Source organism: Elaeis guineensis, chromosome 11, assembly GCF_000442705.2.
Source record: "Elaeis guineensis isolate ETL-2024a chromosome 11, EG11, whole genome shotgun sequence".
NCBI classification, from domain to species: Eukaryota; Viridiplantae; Streptophyta; class Magnoliopsida; order Arecales; family Arecaceae; genus Elaeis; species Elaeis guineensis.
In genome coordinates, this window is record NC_026003.2 from 16,461,515 (window position 1) to 16,479,687 (window position 18,173).

General features: G+C 45.6%; 1 long non-coding RNA gene across 1 annotated transcript in view; it reads left to right on the forward strand.

The window, feature by feature from the left end:
* Nucleotides 1–10,967, forward strand: part of LOC140852626 (uncharacterized) — a 28,643-nt gene extending 17,676 nt beyond the window's left edge. Inside the window, exon 3 of the long non-coding RNA XR_012135526.1 lies at nucleotides 10,502–10,967. This is a non-coding gene — a long non-coding RNA (uncharacterized lncRNA). The remainder of the gene's footprint in view (nucleotides 1–10,501) is intronic.
* The last annotated feature ends 7,206 nt before the right edge of the window (nucleotides 10,968–18,173 follow it).

Sequence of the window (18,173 nt, forward strand, 5' to 3'; positions counted from 1 at the left end):
CTGTCTCTACCACCGCGACCACGGCCATGACACGGAGGAATGCATCCAGCTTTGGGACGAGATCGAGGAGCTCATTCGGCGAGGTCGACTCGACAGGTTCATCCGATGCAGGCCTGAGGGTAGAGGAGATCGACCAAGGGCCCTTCCATAGCCCGAACCACCAAGAAGGGAGGAGCAACCCGGGGACCGGCCTCCCATCGGGACCATCGACTCCATCACCGGAGGGCCTTAAGGAGGAGCAAACCTCCCGCAACCGTGAAACTCGAGAAATCTGTAAATGTATCACTTACTATTTCACCTTGAATCTAAATTTCTTTCTGCTTGACGCACTCTTCCCATTTGGCATAGATTTGTCACGATTGGATATGACCCCTCCAAATGCCTGAAACAAAGGTATGTTAGGAACGGGGGGAGAACCCCATCCTAACATACCTGAAATGAAAGTCCGACTATCTCGAGATCGGATTGGGGGAGAGGCCTTACAGCATCCTAATGTGCCCCCACAGCCATGCCAGGAACAGGAGGAGGACCTCATCCTGGCGTGAGCAAAGTCAAAGGTCCGGTTCTTTTAGACCGGATGGGGGGAGAGGCCTTACAGCACCCTAATGTGCCCCCACAGCCATGTTAGAAACAGGAGGAGGACCTCATCCTAACATGAGCAAAGTCAAAGGCCCGATTCTTTTAGATCGGATGGGGGGAGAGGCCTTACAATGCCCTAATGTGCCCCCACAGCCATGTCAGAAATAGGAGGAGGACCTCGTCCTGACATGAGCAAAGTCAAAGGCCCGATTCTTTTAGATCGGATGGGGAGAGAGGCCTTACAGCACCCTAATGTGCCCCCACAGCCATGTCAGGAACAGGAGGAGGACCTCGTCCTGACATGAGCAAAGTCAAAGGCCCGATTCTTTTAGACCGGATGGGGGGAGAGGCCTTACAGTGCCCTAACGCGCCCCCACAGCCATGTCAGGAATAGGAGGAGGACCTCGTCCTGACATGAGCAAAGTCAAAGGCCCGGTTCTTTTAGACCGGACCGGGGGAGAGGCCTTACAGTGCCCTAACGTGCCCCCACGGCCATGTCGGGAACAGGAGGAGAACCCCGCCCTGACTTGAGCAAGGTCGAAGGCCCGGACTCCTACGGGAGCCGGGCTTCGTCCACGACTTCTGCAGCCAGGGAGACTCCACCCGGACTCCTACGGGAGCCGGGCTCCGTCCGTGACTTCTGCAGCTAGGGAGACTCCACCCAGACTCCTACGGGAGCCGGGCTCTATCCGTGACTTCTGCAGCTAGGGAGACTCCACCCGGACTCCTACGGGAGCCGGGCTCCATCCGTGACTTCTGCATCTAGGGAGACTCCACCCGGACTCCTACGAGAGCCGGGCTCCGTCCGTGACTTCTGCAGCTAGGGAGACTCCACCCGGACTCCTACGGGAGTCGAGCTCCGTCCGTGACTTCTGCAGCAAAGAAGACTCCGCCCGTCCTGGCAACGGCCCTTACGTGCCCTCACGGGAACGGAAGGAGAACCTCGTCCTGATGGTGATGAAACCCGACCATCCAACAAGATCGGATAAAAAAAAAAAAAGAGAGCCCCTTAGCGGCACCCCCACGCTCCTATGCAACCCCGCAAAAAGCGAGGGGAGGGCCCTCACTCAGAGAAGAGGAGGAAAATTAAAAAGGAAGGGCGACGAACTACGACAGAAACAGATGAAGGACAAACCGCACCTAATACCTAAAGGACTTCATCCCAACGGAGACGGGGAGTTCCTACCAAACACCTCCGGCCTCTGAAAAGACTCCCGACACAGGTCAGGAAGACAGCGACGTCCCCAAAGTAATGCAGAGTCCGGACCGCCGAGCTCGGGCTTGCAGTCATGTACGATGAGGAAGGCGACCTAACGCATCGATGACTGGGTGCCTCCCAACGACGTCTACATCAGACAAGTCGAACGACAAGAAAAGTTCGACGGATGATAATTTAATACAACGTGCGGACGAGGTAACACAAAACACCCTTTTCATTCCATTTTCGAAATACACGCTACAAAGTCCGGAAGGCCAAGGAAAGAAAAGCAAAACAACAAAAAGGGAAGTAAATACATGAAAAGACAGAAGGGCGAAAAGAGCTCTAAGGAGGCTCTGCTCCCTCCGACCTAGAGTTATCTGCTCCACCCCTCATCCAGGACTACCTTAGATTCTCAATTTCTTCTTCTAGCTCTTCCCTTTTCTGCAGTGCGTCCTGGAGCGCCCGACGAAGTCGCTGGCTCTCGGCCTCCGCCTCTCGATGTCTCTTCCTCAAGACCTCAGATTTCGCCTCCGCATCCGCGACGGTCCGCTGCTCGTATGCCAGTTGAATCTTCAGTTGTTGCAGCTCGACTGTCTTTTCCCCAAGGGCGACAGAAATCCCTTCAACGATTCCTCTTAGGGACTGGAGCTTATCAGAATCCTGGGCGAAAGTAAGCTGAGCCCTGCTGGCCAGCTGCCTCTGGAGATGGGCGACTTCGTCGGTCGCCGCCCTGAGTCTCCCTTTATATTCCTCCACCTGCCTGCGCCAGCTGGCCCGATGCACGTCATGGCTCACCTCGGCATCTTAAAGCCGCTGCTGAAGGTCAGAAACCTTCTTCGACCACTCCTGGTCGCCGTCGACCCGAGCCAAGAGCCGGGACGAACTTCCTTCCAGCTGGCCGATCTTCCCCTTCGTGACTGACAGTTCCACCTTGAGGGCGCTAATCCTGGCGGCCTGAGCCCAAATTCGGTCGCTGGCGCTCTTCTTGCATTCCTCAAGCTCCTTCACGAAATTCGCCTTCCTCCTGCTATACTCCATGATCCCCTTCACGTGGAGATTCCGAAAGTGGGTGGCCTCCGTGGTGGCTTCAGAATGACCTTCCCTCAATCTGCGAAGCTCACCCTCCATCTTCTTTGACTTCTTTGTCAAGTGAAGGACTTCCTTCTTCAACCGCTGGATCGTCGACTTCAGCGGGATCCCCAGGGGCAGGGGAAGGGCTTCTGTAGGGCAATGCCGTCGGAAAGCAAAAGCGTCAAAGCACGACTCATCACAGGAAGAAAAGCAGAGAGAAGAAGGGGAGGGAGGAGAAGCCATCCATGACAAGAAATTCAACTTTATTGATTGGATGATTTTTGAAGATAAAAAAGAAAAGAAAAATTGCGATGAAATAAAAATACAAGGTCGGAGGTCTCAGACCTCAGGGGCAGGGGTTGGAGAACTCGGCATCCCCGGCAAGGGGGCTGCAACAGCAGTAGCGGCTGGCGAGGGACCGGCCTCGTCTTCGGACTCCTCGCCTAGGAAACTGAGGTCGAGCTCCGAAAATTTTTTGGCCACCTTCTCTTGGCAGAGCTCAAACCCCTTGATGAACGCCTCCTGGCCGAATTGGACATTCAGATCCCTCATCTCCGTGGAAGCCTTGAATTCCTCTACCGCAAGGACTCTGGCCTCCGAGATCAGGACCAAAATCTGCTCAGCCAAGTTGGCAACCTCGACCTCCACCCTTCTCGCCGACTCCTCCAAGGTCTGCCTCTCCTCCTCCCGGGCTTGTTTCTCTCTTTCCAGGGCCTCTTGGAGGGCGACTACTTCGGCCGTCTTTGCTTGGAGGCGAGCAACCTCGGCCCGACAGTGCTTCTCCACCTGGAGGATGTCCCTCCTAGCACGGTTCACCGCCTCGATGTTAGCGAGGAGCTGGTGCCCAATCTGCAAGGGCGGCTAGGGGATCAGAACAAAGGTTGAATAGCCAGGTAAACAAAGATTTGCTTACCTCAAAGAAGGACCCCAAAGAGTCCCAGGCCCGCTGCTCAGGATCGGTGCGGTCGATCCTCTCGACGACATCGGGCAGAATGCAGCCGTCGATCAACCGCCTGATTAAGTCCCTGTCATTGAAGGGATTCTTTGACCCCTCTTCGGAGCAGAGGGACTCGTCAGTGACAGTTCGGCGGCTACTCACCCTGCGGGCCACCGATTTCCTTCTCTTCCCCCTCTCAGTCACGGGCGCCTCTGTGGAGCGGACCCCCGAAACAGGGGCCCCGATTGGCGGACTCCTCGAGGAGGCCCGGGGAGCCGTTGCCTCGGCATCCGAGGGAATGTCAATTGCTGGAGCCGCCTGGGCAGGTGCGGCCAAGTTCGACTCCTCCGCCCTGGCCCTCTTCGCCGATCTGGAGGTCAAGACACCCTTTCTTTTGTGGGCCCTGAGGCCCCTGGCAAGCATCCGCACTGCTTCGGCGTCCATTCCTTAAAAAAAAGAAAAAAAAAAGAAGAGAGAAGAAGAAAAAGAAGCAAACTAATCAATCGAGAGTCGGAAATCGAAAAAAAAAAAAAGAGAAAAAAAGAGAGAAGAAGAAAGAGGAGAAAAGGAAAGAGAAGGAAGAAGAGTAAAAAAAGAGAAAGAAAAAGAAGAAGGACAGAAGAAAAGAAGATAAGGGAAGAGATGAAGTACTCGCAGGATCCTAGGGGCTCAGGCCAATGTTGAACAAAAATTGCTCCTTCAAGAGATTGGAAAGGGAAGGAGCGGAGTAGGCAAGAAGCTTTCGGGCAGCCTGAAGGTCATCCTCTCCCAGGCTGGGGGTCCGACGGACAAAATCTCTCAGAGAGCCCCAAGGGGGCAGGCCCAGCCTCAAGGTCGGACAGTGGATGAAGAGGTATTTCCCCTTCCAATTATGGATTGAAGAAGGGGCACCTTTCAGCAACCCCTTCTTGCCGAACTGGGGGGAGAAGTACCACCAGTCCTTCACCGAAGGATGGTGCTTGAAAGTGTAGAAGTGCCTAAATAGGGAGAGGGACGGTTGGACCTCAACTACATGGCAAAGGGAGAGAAATCCTATCAAAAACCTAAAAGAATTCGGGGCCACAGAAGCCAAGGAGATGTCTAAGAAGCGGAAGAGGGCGACAACAAAGGAAGGAAGTGGAAGCCGGAGTCCGGCACGGAACGCCTCCTGATACAGACAAAAACGACCGGATGGGGGAGTGCTAGCCCGGTCAGAAGGGCTAGGCAGCTCCAGGTCGTACTCTGGAGGAACTCCATACTGAACCCTTATCAAAAGGAGTTCCTTCGAAGTCAGGAAACATGGAATGGCGCCCGGTGCAAAAATCGGGTGGAGCCCAGCCCCAGACGCGGGTTCGTCTACAGAGCAAGGGACCTGGGGGTTTGAACCGGAAGAACTCCCGAAACTGCAGGAAGCAGAAGAGCCGGACGACATTTCGAGTAGCTTCGAATGAGGGCTCTAAAGATCCCAAAGAAGACGGACAGAATGAGGGGCGAGGGGTCATAGGAAACTAACTCGGAGGAATACAAAAATAATGGCAAAGAAGAAGTCCCTAAGCGGTGGGAAGAAGGATGAAGGTACTGAAACTAACCTAGATCGCTCTGAGGGACCAGAGGGACGATTTGGAGGGCGCCTACGGCTCGAGAAGATACCAACTGAAACAGGACTCTCGAAGGGAAGGCAGATACTGATAAAACTCTGGAACGGAATAGGATCCTAAAGGTAGAAGGACGGGTTTAAATAGACCCTGGGATCCGACGCCATGATGATTGCGAATCCCCCCAGGCCAGCCAGTGCCCGACACGTGTCCCACTCCCCCCGACGGGCGGCTAAAAGCGGCTGACGAATCAGCAGAGCCATTATGGCACCGTACCTGGGCCAGTGTACCGGCAAGAATTTCGAAGGGTCCCTTCGTATCGCCCCGATTTGAAAAGACTCCAGCACGCGCACATTTAATGCCAAAATATATGGGGGCGGCCATGCGCAGGATTCGAAGGGATAACTTCGGCTATGCCAATCTCTCTGTACTTCCTTCATTAAAAATTCAAACTCGAAAGTAGGGGGACTGGTGTTGGGTATAAAATACCCACAGTCGAAGTTCTCAGCAGAATCAACTCCGAGAGGACTCCGCCCGGACTCCCACGGGAGCCGGGCTCCGTCGCCAACTTCGACTGCCGGTAAGATCCGTCTGGACTCCTAGGGAGCCGGACTTCGCACCTGACTGTAATTGCAGAGGACTCCGTCCGGACTCCCACGGGAGCCGGGCTTCGCCCGCGACTTCAACTCCGAGAGGACTCCACCCGGACTCCCACGGGAGCCGGGCTCCGCCCACGACTCCAATCTCAAGGGGGACTCCGCCCCGCCTCCCACGGGAGCCGGGCTCCGTCGCCAACTTCGACTGCCGGTAAGATCCGTCCGGACTCCTACGGGAGCCGGACTTCGCACCTGACTTTAATTGCAGGGGACTCCGTCCGGACTCCCACGGGAGCCGGACTCCGCCCGTGACTCCAACCTCAAGGGGGACTCCGCCCGGACTCCCACGAGAGCCGGGCTCCGTCGCCAACTTCGACTGCCGGTAAGATCCGTCCGGACTCCTATGGGAGCCGGACTTCGCACCTGACTGTAATTGCAGAGGACTCCGCTCGGACTCCCATGGGAGCCGGGCTCCGCCCGCGACTTCAACTCCGAGAGGACTCCGCCCGGACTCCCACGGGAGCCGGGCTCCGCCCACGACTCCAATCTCAAGGGGGACTCCGCCCGACCTCCCACGGGAGCCGGACTCTGTCGCCAACTTCGACTGTCGGTAAGATCCGTCCGGACTCCTACGGGAGCCGGACTTCGCACCTGACTTTAATTGCAGGGGACTCCGCCCGGACTCCCACGGGAGCCGGACTCCGCCCGGACTCCCACGGGAGCCGGACTCCGCCCGCGACTCCAACCTCAAGGGGGACTCCGCCCGGACTCCCACAGGAGCCGGGCTCCGTCGCCAACTTCGATTGCCGGTAAGATCCGTCCGGACTCCTACGGGAGCCGGACTTCGCACCTGACTGTAATTGCAGAGGACTCCGCCCGGACTCCCACGGGAGCCGAGCTCCGCCCGCGACTTCAACTCTGAGAGGACTCCGCCCGGACTCCCACGGGAGCCGGGCTTCGCCCACGACTCCAATCTCAAGGGGGACTCCACCCGGACTCCCACGGGAGCCGGGCTCCGTCGCCAACTTCGACTGCCGGTAAGATCCGTCCGGACTCCTATGACAGCCGGACTTCGCACCTGACTGTAATTGTAGAGGACTCCTCCCGGACTCCCACGGGAGTCGGACTTCGTCCGCGACTCCAACCTCAAGGGGGACTATGCCCGGACTCCCACGGGAGCCGGGCTCCGTCGCCAACTTCGACTGCCGGTAAGATTCGTCCGGACTCCTACGGGAGCCGAACTTCGCACCTGACTGAAATTGTAGGGGACTCCGCCCGGACTCCTACGGGGGCTGGGCTCCGCCCGCGACTTCAACTCCGAGAGGACTCCGCCCGGACTCCCACGGGTGCCGGGCTCCGCCTGTGACTCCAGCCGCAAGGAAGACTCCGCCCGGACTCCTACGGGAGCCAGACTCCGTCATCAGCTCCGACCATTGCCGAACTTCAGCCGACGGATCTGCACTCCCAAGCAGGCCACAATAACGGCCACGATCCTGCTCCACTTCCTACGGCGGATTCTGTGCAGCTCCATCATTCCCTGACAGGCCGCAGTAACAGTCACAGCACTGCTCCACTTCCTACGACGGATCCTGCGTAGCTCCACTACTCCCTGGCAGGCCACAATAACGGCCACGATCCTGCTCCACTTCCTGCGACGGATACCGCGCGATTCTCCCATCCGCTGGCAAGTCGCGACAACAAACGCCGCTCCACTCCCCGCGACAGACTCCACGTGGCACGCCCCGTGATAACCACGGGTCCACTCCACTACTCTTCGCAACAAACTCCGCCTGACCCTGGACAGCCCACTGCCAGATGGTTACAGATATCGCTATCAGGCTACTGCCCCTTCCGCCTATAAATGGGGGTCCCAGATACGTTATTCTATAAGCTCTAGTTTTTTACCTAAAAACTCTGCTAAATTCTCCGTTCGAGCACTCCATTCTTGTTGAGGCAGAGAACTGACTTGAGCGTCGAAGGATCTTGCCGGAGCAACCCCACCTCCGGTTTAGACTTCCTTTGCAGGTCCCGACGGCGACCGCGACTCCCTCGACTCCAGCTTCTCTAGCGCAAGTGGATTTTTGCACCAACAGTAACTAATAGTTTTCAGTATATGATAGGTATAGAGTCTGCATATCAATATCCATATAATACTGTATTTGATGATACGAGGGTCGGTCCTACTTATGTGGCAGCTACCGTGGGGCATGTAAAGCACGAATCTTATGATCCTGTACCATGTAATTAGCCACATGCAACACATGTCGGACTTGGAGGATGGAAACCGCAATGATCGATACAATTTTATTTGAAAATGAAGTCGCTGTTAGTTATGATCCTAATCCTACCGATGATGAAGATGAGGATGATGATGCAGAGTCTGATGGTAGTGATAGTGGGGGTCTAGTGCAGAAAAGGATGTCCCACCATATGAGGCACCCCTTATTTTTGAATTCAAGCTAGTTGATGCATCTGATGATGATGAGACCGCATCTCATGGAGCATTGCCAGAACATCCATTTTTTGATAAGAATGAAGAGTTAAGAAAGAAAATAGTATTTAAGTCAAAAGAACAAGTCCAACGTATCGTGAAATAATGTGCCATTTGTACCCACCATCCTTTCAAAGTTGTTGAGTCAGATAGGGTTAAATGGAGTATTGTGTGTAAACAGTCTGATACTTGCAGTTGGCATCTCTATACATTCCTTCAGACCAAGATACAGTGATGGGAGATTATGATATATAAAGAGCCACATACATGTTTGAATATAGATGTGATGTAAGATCATCCATAGCTTGATGCATACATGATTACCGATATCATTAGAGGATCAATTAGGACAGAGATATACATATCCATATCAACTTACCAAGCTTACGTACATGATGCATGACAGTGTGAGGTATCTTACAGGAAGACGTGGATAGCTAAACAACTTGTTATGGGTGAGTTGTTTGGAGGTTGGATAGAGTCCTATAACATATTGGGTCCTTGGCTAATTACAGTTTGTCGTGCCAATGAAGATACTATGATAGATTTTATAAAATTTTCTACAACAGAAACAAATACAGAGATGTTCCACTGAATTTTTTGTGCATTTGGTCCATGTATTTAGGGCTTCCAGTTCTATCGCCCACTGATTAGTTTCGAGATAATGCATCTGTATGGTTGATATAAGGGTACTCTCATGATAACTGTGGGAAGGGATGGAAATTAAAGTATCTATTCTTTAGCATTTATCATTTATGAAGGCGAGAGCCATAGTAGTTGATCATGATTTTTATGGTGTTTGTGCGATTATATGGCACGTGATCGTATGGGGATTGGCATAATTTCAGACCAGCATAAAGGAATATTGGTTGTTGTTTCAAATGAATCTGTTGGATAGACAGTACCATATGGGTATCATAGATTATATCTTAGATATATTGAGGCTAACTTAAATGGTTGATTCCATGATGCCGTATTTTTATCTTATTTCCATCAAACTATAAAGCAAAATCAGCCCTGAAAGTTTGATCGAAGCATGCAACACATTAAGAGAATATGGCCCAATTGCTTCCAATATCTAAAAATATATCTACTTGACGATCTGAGTAAATGATCGCTGGTGCATGACACAGATGGATGTAGGTATGGAATAATGAATATCAATCTATCTGAAAGCTTCAATAATGTGTTAAAGAGGGCTCGCTCACTGCCCATTACCACTTTTGTTCGTCTTTTCTTCAAATGCTTGTCGAAGTGGTTCAGCATCAGATGTGTAATTACAACATAAAGAAGAAGATCGGTAGGATATCTACAGATAAGATTAGATGAAAGTTAAATGGACGTCAGCTGAAGTCTAGGGAGTATTGTGTGATTAAATACTATAATCAATCATGTTTGTATGAGATTGATTTCGACAAAGGCATTATAGCCTCGATAAACCTGATTATACACAGATAGTCGACTTAGGGGCATGCATATGCACATGTAGGAAGTGACAGTTACTGCATTACCTATGCTTCCATTTGTTTGCTGTATGTGCTAGTGAGAATTTGGACTGAAAGCAGTTCGTTGATAACTGCTATACTATTGCACATTATGAGCAGTCATATGCCCCTACCTTCCATCCTCTAGAAAGTTCATGTTATTGGCCTGAGTGGACTGCATCTAGACTCATACCATACCTATCCATAAGAAGATAAGGAAAGGGGTGTCCACAATCGAGGAGGATATAAAATGATATGGACACAATGGAGTGCCAAAATATTGTATGGTGTGGATTATGCAAGGAGATAGGGCACAACCGATGCAGATGCCCCTAATGGTGCTGATTTATCTTTTTTTTTTTATGTGATATGTGGACTATCTTTACGTATCGCTTGTATTCTTTTTAAACTAATTTAGTTATGTAATTATGTCATGTAAACGCTTGCAAAAATTTATGAAATGATCCTGCTGTTAATGTTCGCTATTTATCGTCTTTGATATTTCTTACCATCTTTGATGTTTCTTATTATCTTTGTCGTCTACTCGTCTTTATATTTTGCACCTCAGACATAGCTGCTTTAGGCTCTGATGTGCATTCGGAGTCGATTGATCCTGCTGTGCTCTATCTCCAGACTCGACACCATAGTGACAGTAAATATTTTGGAGAGGACATGGGGCCCCTACGCTATAAACACAGAGGCTTGACCGTCATGCATGCCTGACGGCCACATGAGAGGATCCGACAGTATCTTCATACATCTGATTTTTATGGAGTATTTAGAATTTATGATATACAGCTGGATTGGATCCTCATCACAGCCATGGTGGAGCGATGGTGTCAAGAGACTCACACTTTCCACCTACGCATCGGGGAGGCGATGATCACTTTACAGGACGTTACCGTTCTTCTTGGATTATAAGTGCACGAGCCTGCCATCACTGGTACTGCACAAATTATCTGATCGGATCTATGTGAGGAGTTATTTGGGATTAGATCTCTAGAAACAATATTGTCGGGGTCTTCACTGAGATTTCATTGGTTTCGTGACATGTTCCACCACTTATCAGATGATCTAGATGGTGAGACCGTAGGAGGCATGCACGAGCATTTATTTTTGCTTTATCAGTGGCCATCTGTTCATCATAAGTCCGATTTTCAAGTGCAGTTATTGTACTTACCCCTACTACATGATCTCGATGCATGTAAGCGATGGAGTTGGGGCAGCGCTACCCTAGCTTTCTTGTATCCGAGCTCTGTAAGGCCACCAGACCAGATGCACGTGAGATAGTAGAGCCGTTGGTGTTGCTTCAGCTTTGGATATGGGAGCATTTACATGTCGGATAGCTAGATTGAGTGCTTCCTAAGGTAGGAGCCCACCAGTCGATGGCAGAAGGTGATGTGGCAGACATGACCCATTAAATATGGATGATGCTAGTTTTGAGGGCCTATTTGGTGGCATACAGTATGACCAGATTGATCTATTGGGATGCAGGTATGTAACCAGTAGCATTGATTTTATATGATAAATGACTGCATATTAGTGACTTCATTTTGGACAGATGGAAGACTTGACTGACTGATGCTAGCAATCCGGTGTCGTACACAATCATATACTAGAGGGATCAACTTGACTAGCAGTGCGACGATCAGATGTGTGGGTGCCTTACACACCAGAGATATTGGCTGTATTGCCCAAGGTTTGTTGATCAATCAGATGTATGGAGGACATGTGTACCTCTTATTTGCTTCGACATGTGGAGATCTATTATCTGGAGTGCATGATGTGCAGTTTGACATACATCAAGACGTCCCCCCACCATGTGACACTCGTGATGCTCTCCATAGTTGGATCGACGAGGGTGGCATCGTCACGATTGGGTTCGAGAGCATCGAGAGCATATTGACGCATAGAAGTGGTGAGAGGATTTGATTGTGGCCAGTCCAGCCATGCTCTCTATGATGAATTATTATGATCCATATCTGTAGTAGTATAGGAGCATCACTAGATGATTCATCTTACCATTGATGCATGAGCGGTCCAAGATGAGGTTTCGTCCTTTGGATAGTGTGATGGACATTGTGATAAGTATATTTTGCTTTTGTCTCATTTTATTATGTTGTTATCGGTATACTTTTAAATGAAAAATATTTGTTTGTCTTTTCATACCGATAGTTTCAGAGGATCACGTTGCTATACCATATGGCAAGGAGTGGATTTTATTCAGACACTGTTCGATTTAAAGACTGAGTACTTGCCTATGTTATAGATGGTTTTATTGATACTATGCAAGTCGTCTCAGAGGATAGACAACTTCAGGCTGTACCATTGACGGATGATCCGAGTACCTCTTCATATGCTCAGCACACCTCATACCTTGGCTTCTGGGACATCGACCTCCCCATAGATGATGCGTCTATATCACTAAGGATGAGCGAGCCGGGAGACATATCGTATCGATCTAATGAGCAGCACGTCGATCAGCATGGGAGGGCCAGAGGTAGGGATTGATTGAGAGTTTTTCGAGATAGACGCCAGACACATGTTGATAGCCGAGCACGCCATCACCTCCCTCCCCACCGATCGATATCGTGCTTGAGCCATCATGCCAGTGGCCAGAGATGAACACATTTATGAGAGACGGATACGGAGGAAGCCTCAATATCTTGATATATATTCCTCTCAATAGTTATGATACTTGTACTTTTTTTTTCTTGCTAAAAAATTTTATAATCATCAACTATTGGGTTACATTATTTTAAAATTAATATTATATTTTTTAATCTGAAAGTACATGTTATAATTTTTATTAGTTGTGCAAAAAATTAATTGTTGACCTTAATACAGGTTATATGGTTGGAGTTTGGGATTGTCCATCATTTCTAAGATATCCTGTCATGTTAATTATAAACAAGGTTAGAAAATTTTGAATTTGTATCTCAAAAAGTATATTTAATATAATAATATAATATGATACTATATAATAATATATATTTATATAAAAAATATAGTATAATATAATATAATATGTTATAATATATTATAATAATATAATATTTATAATATATTATAATAATATAATAATATATAATAATATAATATAATATATTATATATTGATATTTATAATATTTTACACTATATTATGATATATAATAATATTATATAATATATAATAATTTATATGATATATAATATATAATATATATAATATAATAATTATAATAATATTATGTAATATATAATAATGTCATATGATATATATTATATATAATATAATAATATTATATTATATATATAATATAATATTCTATAATACAATAATGTATAATAATATAATATCATATATTATATATTGATATTTATAATATTTTACACTATATTGTTATATATAATAATATTATATAATATATATTATATTATATTAAAATAAAATATTAATATAATATAATATTTAATATATTATATTATATTATAATAATATACAATAAGAAAATAATATAATTATATATTAATATAATATATTACTACATAATTTATAATAATAATATTATATAATATATTATATTATATTAACAAAAATATTAATATAATATAATATAATATTATAATATAATATTATAATATTATAATATATAATATTATAATATATAATTTGTTTATAAGTTGTCCTATGTTAGAACGACTTATAGAATCGCCCTATTATAGGGCATCTTATAGAGTCCCCTATCATAGGGCGACTCATGTTGTGTATCCATGCTAGCAGTAGGACTGCAGTAAAGGTGCTGAGTCAGTACACAAAGTCATCTTATGATAGGATGATTTTATTCCAGACAGTAGTTTGCTAAATATTTTGAAAGATCATTATTTTAGTAATTTTTTTAAATAAATATTAAATTAGTAAATTTTTTTATTATTATCTATGTCACGTCCCGATCCGAATTGTGAATCGAGGGTTGCGGCAACCGCCGCATACTTATGAAGAACTCTCTCCATAAGCATGCAAGGCATCTCATCACGATATCAATGCATCACAGCGGAATAAATTCAAAATAATTATTATTCAACTATAATTCAAGTAATTAAATCAAATGTCTTACATCCAATAAAATTTTTGCTAAAATAAAAACAATAGATCTAAGTTTATTGAAGTTGACAATACTAAATCTCGCCTCTAAAAGCTCTGTCCCAATATTTCTTCCCACGCTCGAAATTAATTATCTGAATCTGAAAAATAGAAAGAAAGGTAATGAGCTAGACAGCCCAGTAAGTAACAAGTATCTCTACCAGATTTTCAGATATTATAAAATTTTCAAGAATAATGCTGCAAATAAACATAAGAGTATATTTCATGCTGATTTAATACAAACAAATATTTTAAATATTCACATATAATATAATCATAAATCTGATTCGATTCAAAACACTCGTAACTCAACAGCCTTGACTATGACCAACATTTAACCCCCATTGGCGGGATCCACAGAATACCAGTGCACAACCCCCACTGGCAGGGTCCACAAACACCAGCGCACAACCCCCACTGGCAGGGTCCACAAAGCACCAGCGCACAACCCCCACTGGCAGGGTCCACTGAAACCAACGTATAATCCCCATTGGCGGGGTCCACTGAAACATAGTTAGGCTGAGAGTAAAAAAAATCCGATCTGTATCAAACACTTTGAATCATAATATATCATAATTTTTCTCACTGAACGTGTGCATAATCGATGTACCATAATATTTCAAAAGCACTTTTCTTTCAAAACATAATTTCATAAATCATGCATAATTTTAGAGAATAATTATTTATTTTCAGAATAAATATGGAATATCTCGAGAAGATGATTCATTACTTACCTTTCACGGAGCACTGAATGAATAAATCGACTAACTTCTAGGAGATTCTTCCGTGCCTATTATCCAAAATTATATTTTTATATTAATTTTAATTCAAAATTAAATTTAACAAATTCCAAAATCAAAACCTCACTTAAAATCAGACTCTTCCCTAAACTCGATCAAAATCATCAGATGAAGCCTTCCACTACGCTAATCCTAGAGGAATAACTTTAGAGAGAGAGAAATCCATCAAAGAGAGAAACAACTAGAGAGAGAAAATTTTAGAGAGAGAAAGTTCAATTCCAGAGAGAGAAAGTCAGGGTTCAGACTGAAAGAAGAGAGAGGAGAGAGAGAAACTCTCTCTCTTATCATTTTTTTATTATTTATTTATTTATTTATTTATTTATATATATATATAAGTATATATATATATTTTGTTATTATTATTATTATTATTATTATATTTATTTTTTTCTTTTCTTTTCTTTTTCTCTTTTTTCTTCTTTTTCGTCTTTTTCTTTTCTTTTCTTCTTTTTCTTCTTTTCTTTTCTTTTTCTTTTCTTTTCTTTTTTTCTTCTTCTTCTTCTTCTTCTTAGATCTTCCCGCGCCGGAACAGGGGACCGGCGTCCCATCCTTTTGCCGAGCCATTCAGGCCACGGCCGCCACGCGGAGGCGGGCGGCAGACGGGGGCCACTCCCCGGTCACGGAGGAGTATGGCCGGCGGTCGATTACGATCGTCGGTGCTGGAAAATCAAAGAAAAAGAGGCTCAAAAACAGGGTCTCTTTTCCGACCGAAAATCGGCGACACTCGTCGCCGGCTGCCTCAAGCCAAGGTACGGAAAGATAGGGAAGGAAGAGAGGAAGGAAAGGAAGACTCACCCCGGCCTTCGGTGACCTCACCGACGAGCAATCACGGTGAGAAACCGAACGGTGTCCGCGGCTTCGATCGAGAAAAACGGAGAGAAAGAGAGAGGGAGGAGGCCGATGTTTGGTCTCAAGGGAGGAGGAGGTCTTCTTATAGGGGATCCTAGGACTCCGAGGGGTCCTAGGATTCCGATCTCGCCTGGGTCTCGCCGGAGAAGAAGACTCCGATAGGAGTCTTCTTCCCGGTTTGATTCCCCTATTTTTTTTTTTTTTTGGGCTTGGGTCTGCTGGGCTGGGCTGGGCTTGGTTGGGCTAGGTTTTGGGCTATAATATTCTTCACCCCTAAAAAAAAATTTCGTCCTCGAAATTTTTCATACCTGTCACCATTGTATTGGAAGCCTGTGCATTCTGTTGAGTAAGCGCATAAACTCTTCCCTGATTTTTAGAAATCTGTCCACCACCCTTATGTTGTCCTTCATAAGTTCTTTGGCCAACTTGATTTTCAGTATTTAGCGGGCAGCTAGCAATTTTATGATCCTTCTGACCACATTTGAAACAAGCACCTGTATTCCAATAGCAATCCTTGTCTGCATGATTTTTGCCACATCTGGAGCACGGCTCACCATCAATCTGTTGAGTCTTATTGTCTACTGCTCCCTTAGCTGATCTTTTGATGTTTTTATTTTTCTGCCCTTGTGTATCATTTGATTTTGCTCTCTTTCTTTGCTTTCTTTCCCCTTCCATGCGTTCTTCATTGACTTCTCTTTCAATTATCAGTGCTTTGTTTACCACATCGGCATAAGTTGTCAATTCATATGAAACCACTTATTTTCGAATCTCAGTTCTCAGTCCCATCTCAAACTTGTGAACACGTTCTTGCTTACCATCCACTAATCTCGGAGCAAATTTTGCTAACTCTGTAAATTTTGCTTCATATTCAGTCACACTCATATCCTTTTGCTTCAAATAAATAAACTCTTGCTCTTTCTGGATCCTTATACTCCGAGAAAATATTGATCGTAGAATGCAACCCGAAATCTTTCCCAGGTAAGTATTTCGCCGTCTTGTTCATGCTTGCGCTGTAGTCGCTGACACTAGTTGTATGCTTCTCCTTGTAGTAAATAAGTTGCATATCGAATCTTTTCTTCATTAAGACACTCTTGGACAGCGAAGGCCTTCTCCATCTTCATTATTCAGTTATCAGCCTCCAAAGGTTCAGTAGTCCCCTTGAAAGCTGGAGGAGCAAGCTTTTTAAATTCTGAAATGTTGTTCTGTTGTAGTGGTTGCTCTCCATGTTGTGGTGGTGGATGCTGATGTTGTTGTGTATCTCGTTGTATCTGCTGTTGTTCAAACATTTGCTGCTGTATTTGTTGTTGCACTTGTACCATCCTGATTAGGGTCTGCATTAACTGAGCCATATCTGGTTCTTGACGTGCTCTCGAAGCACTCCCATTAGGATCTATGACTCCCTCCTCCTGAGGGGTGCCACTGGTCAGATGGAGAGTGCTATCATCCCGTGGTTGTGATGTCTCTCTTGCAATTCCTTGAGTAGTTCTTGTCATTCTACGGGGAGGCATGGTAACCTTGTAGTAGTAAAACCTTATTAGATTCATTTATCTATTTGTTAGGATAGATTTATTATGATGCTCATTCTCTAACGTCTTAATATTCCTAATGTTTACCCACCTACACTCATACTATGTCAAATTCTATGTGTCATAATTTATCCACTTATGCTCTGATACCATATTAATTGTCACGCCCCCGACTTGAGATTGTGAATCGAGGGTCGCGGCAACCACCGCATACTTATGAAGAACTCTCTCATAAGCATGCAAGGTATCTCATCACGATATCAATGCATCACAGCAGAATAAATTCAAAATAATTATTATTCAACTGTAATTCAAGTAATTAAATCAAATGTCTTACGTCCAATAAAATTTTTGCTAAAATAAAAACAATAGATCTAAGTTTATTGAAGTTGACAATGCTAAATCTCGCCTCTAAAAGCTCTGTCCCAATATTTCTTCCCATGCTCGAAATTAATTATCTGAATCTGAAAAATAGAAAGAAAGGTAATGAGCTAGACAGCCCAGTAAGTAACAAGTATCTCTACCAGATATTTCAAATATTATAAAATTTTCAAGAATAATGCTGCAAATAAATATAAGAGTATATTTCATGCTGATTTAATACAAACCAAATATTTTCAAATATTCACATATAATATAATCATAAATCCGATTCGATTCAAAACACTCGTAACTCAACAGCCTTGACTATGACCAACGTTTAACCCCCATTGGCAGGGTCCACAGAATACCAGTGCACAACCCCCATTGGCAGGGTCCACAAAGCACCAGCGCACAACTCCCACTGGCAGGATCCACTGAAACCAACGTATAATCCCATTGGCGGGGCCCACTGAAACATAGTTAGGCTGAGAGCAAAAAAAATCCGATCTGTATCAAACACTTTGAATCATAATATATCATAATTTTTCTCACTGAACGTGTGCATAATCGACGTACC